The sequence below is a fragment of the Lactuca virosa genome, chromosome 8 (assembly GCF_052849685.1).
Source record: "Lactuca virosa cultivar CGN04683 chromosome 8, Lactuca_virosa_CGN04683_v6, whole genome shotgun sequence".
In the NCBI taxonomy this organism is placed as follows: Eukaryota; Viridiplantae; Streptophyta; class Magnoliopsida; order Asterales; family Asteraceae; genus Lactuca; species Lactuca virosa.
In genome coordinates this window covers 349,783,844-349,787,656 of record NC_136433.1, presented here as the reverse complement: position 1 = coordinate 349,787,656, position 3,813 = coordinate 349,783,844, and positions in this window count along the sequence as shown.

The following is a 3,813-nucleotide window of genomic DNA, read 5'->3' as shown; positions in this document are numbered from 1 at the left end:
TTTCACAAAAAACAAGCCAAAAGTGATATTTTGAAAAAAAAATGGTTTTAAAATGTTATTTTTACCAAACACTAGCCATAAATACAAGTTTTGAACAAAATGGAGACTAAAGTGTTATTTTTACTAAAATTGGGCCTTAATTGAAAATTTGAGGCTTATTGGGCCAAGAACATCATTTTTACAAAAAGTGGGCTTGTTATATCAATTTAGTAAATAATCGAGATAAAACTAGCAATATAATGACAAACGGACTAATTAGGTTATTTTAATGTTTGTTGGGCCTTAGTAACCCATTAATATGTATGATAGGTCCTGAATAGTATTTATATGTTTATTGCGCCTTATTGGCCCATTAACATGCGCGACGGACCTTGGATACTATTTGCGTGCTATTTGGGCCTGTAAATACCTTACATGTGAAATGAGCCTTAGTTGTCCTTTTACATATATTTTGGGCCCATGATATATAATCTCATTCCTATCGGGCCTTGAAATGACTTACATGTTTAGCGATGCCTTAGTGGTTCACTTACATGGTTCATTGGACCTGGGAATGAGTTTTACATGTTTTTCTTCTTTTTCCGTGTAAACTTTGATTAAGGATCTAGTGAGACGTGTCGGTTGACACCTTTGAGTGTATGATCGTAGCCTGTACTTATAACCAGAGTTTCCTGGAGGGAGAGCGGGAGTTTGTGTATAGATCTATACGGGGTGACCCCCCCCCCCCCACGCCTTAGCTGTTCGCTACAGCTAGGCTAGGCCAGTCTAGGGCGACAAACCTTACCTAAATCAAAACCGGAGCCTGAAAATGCCAAGACATGCGAAATTGTTATTATCAAGTATGGTTATAATGGCTCACTTATAAAATTTACGGGAAACCATTCTATGTTCTTTATGGACAAAATGGGAAACCATTCTATTTTCTTTTTGATAAAACGGTAATCTATACGCACTGGTACTCAACCACAGGGGTTGTGATTTCAGCATTTCTATCGCAGACAACATCGGGTTGTCTGGAATCATTCTCTTTCTATTTTTGCAAACATTAAAACACATGCATTAATATAAGATCAGACACAAATATTTCAAACCATTTCTTTTTAGAAAATATCGGATTTCCAAAAGCACTATGAAAACTATTCTAAACAAGTACAAAAACCATTTTTATACAAAACTGCTTATGAACTCACCAACTTTTTAGTTGACGCTTTTCCAAACGACTTGTATCCTCAGGAATCCAGTAGCAGGTAATATGGTCGACTAGGAGATCAAGTGGTACGACTTCAAGGAATTTTACTTTTATTACTTTTGTGTAATTGATGAACAAGTTCAATATGTAAACTTTGTAAGTGTGTATTTCTAATGTATAATGTTTGGTTGCTATGTTTCATTCATATTCAATTGTTATGATACTGTACAATGACGTCAACCACCCCCGGACGTTTCCGTCGTCCCGGTTTGGGGGTGTGACAACGTGTGTGATTAACCGGCACACTAACCTGGACTTAACAAGGTAGGTAAAGGGTGGCTAAAGGTTTATCATAGGTCGGTGGAGCGCGTGCGGTTAACCGGCACATCGATTAAGTGATAAACATTAAGAGTACCAAGTAATTTGCATGGTTACTTCACACCTTGTTTTGTGATCCTCGGCATCCCAGTCACAAAACCTGAAGGGCACAATCGAGATTGAAACATGCCATTGAAAAGTTCAATGAATCTCAAAGAATCTAGGAGTTTCAAAACCAATTAAAACCTAATAATTTATTTCCTTTTTCATTGTAGAAATTGGTGAATTGTCATTCAGATACCTTCAAATATTTTATAGCTTGGATTTCGGCATCCCTCTTCTAAGTTATAAAATATTGTGTTCGGTCCTAGCCTTAATATTACATTTGGGTGTCTTATTAAGGACTATCTTTATATCTAATCTAAACTTGTCTTTCTTCTTTTCAGATGTCTTCCAACAATGCTGCTTCTGGCTCAAACCCTACCCACTCCTTCTCTCTCATGAACCTTTGTGGGAAAGTCATCTTCGATGGTTCCAACTTTATGGATCGGATCCGGAACATCAGGAAGGTCACACGTTACGAGGACAAGGAATTTGTCCTCGACAAGGAGCTTAAGGAACTTAATGAGTCGTCTTCGACTCCTGAGGAGATCGCTGAATACCAGGCACATGAGAGCGATGCCACCAAAGTGACATGTATCATGTTGGCCATACTAACAGCTGAGATCCAAAAGTCCTATGAGGACTATTACACTTTTGAGATGCACCAGGACTTGATGGACCACTACCATTGTAGTGCTCGTCAAGAGCGGTATGAAATTATCTCCTCCATGATAAAAACCCGGATGAAGGATGCTGAACCCATCACGAGCCACATGCAGAAGATGCAAAGGTATGTGGACCGTTTGCTGAAACTGAATGTGAACTTCCAAGAGGAGTTGGCAATTGATATCATTTTGCACTCCTTACCTTCGTGTTATGATCAATTCTGAATAACATACCACATGAACAAGGAGGAAGTTACACTCAACAAACTTCAAGGACTTCTGAAGACCGCCGAAAGTGGTCTTAAAGGTAAATCGGTTGTTACTACTTCTACTCCTACCAATGCCCCTATTCTGGCTATCGGGAGAGGTAAAGGGAAGAAGAGGAAGAGCCCTTCGAAGGGTACCAAGGGAAAGTCCCTTGATGGCTCCTCTTCAAGTGGAACCAAGAAAGGTTCTGTCACTCCTTCTGCCAACCCTAATGAGGCTGAATGCTTCTATTGCCATGAAAAAGCGCACGGGAAGCGAAACTGCCCAAAGTACTTGCAATATGTTAAGGATGGGAAAGTGAAACCCAACCATGCAGGTATTTACACTATATTGTCTAGTAACTCACCCTATTCTAGTTCTTGGGTCCTTGATACAGGTTGTGGTATTCATATATGTTCTGATTTGCAGGGACTAAGAAGAAGTGAGGATGTGGAGCATAGGAAGATAAACTTGATCATGGGGAATAGGAAAGTTACACCTGTCACCAAAATTGGAGTATATTATTTGTTGTTAAGTAGTGGGTTAACATTAGATTTGAATAAATGTTGTTACTCGTCTGAAATGGAGAGAAATATTATTTCCTTTCATGGTTTGTACAAACAAGCTTTTACCTTTTTGTTTGATAATGAATATGGTGGTATTAATGCTTTCTTTAATAATGTTCTTTATTTTAAAGCATTACCTTGTGATGGTGTGTATGAAACTGTGTCGGTTGTAGATAACCTAGGAAATAATGTGTTGTGTATCGATTCTTCCACTAGCTTGGATAAAGCATCATTATGCCATTGTTGTCTTGGACATGTAAGCAAAAAACACATAGGCCAACTCCAAAAGGATGGACTCTTGGAGTAATTTGACCTAAAGTCAGATGATAGTTGTGAATCTTGTTTGCTTGGGAAAATGACAAAGTCACCCTTCACTGGTACTTGTGCTAGGGGTGAAGGTTTGTTGGATCTTGTACACACTGATGTGTGTGGACCCTTCAGAAACACCACAAGAGATGGTAATCGCTTCTATGTGAATTTTACTGATGATTTTAGTAGATATGGGTATGTCTACTTAATCAAGCATAAGTCAGAAACCTTTGAAAAGTTCAAAGAGTTTAAACAAGAAGTGGAGAATCAGTTGGGCAGGAACATTAAGATGCTTCGATCCGATCGAGGTGGTGAGTATCTTAGTACAGAGTTCCTTGACTATCTTAAGGAATGTGGGATTGTCTCACAACTGACACCTCCCAGGACAACGCAGTTGAATGGTGTGGCTGAGAGGCAC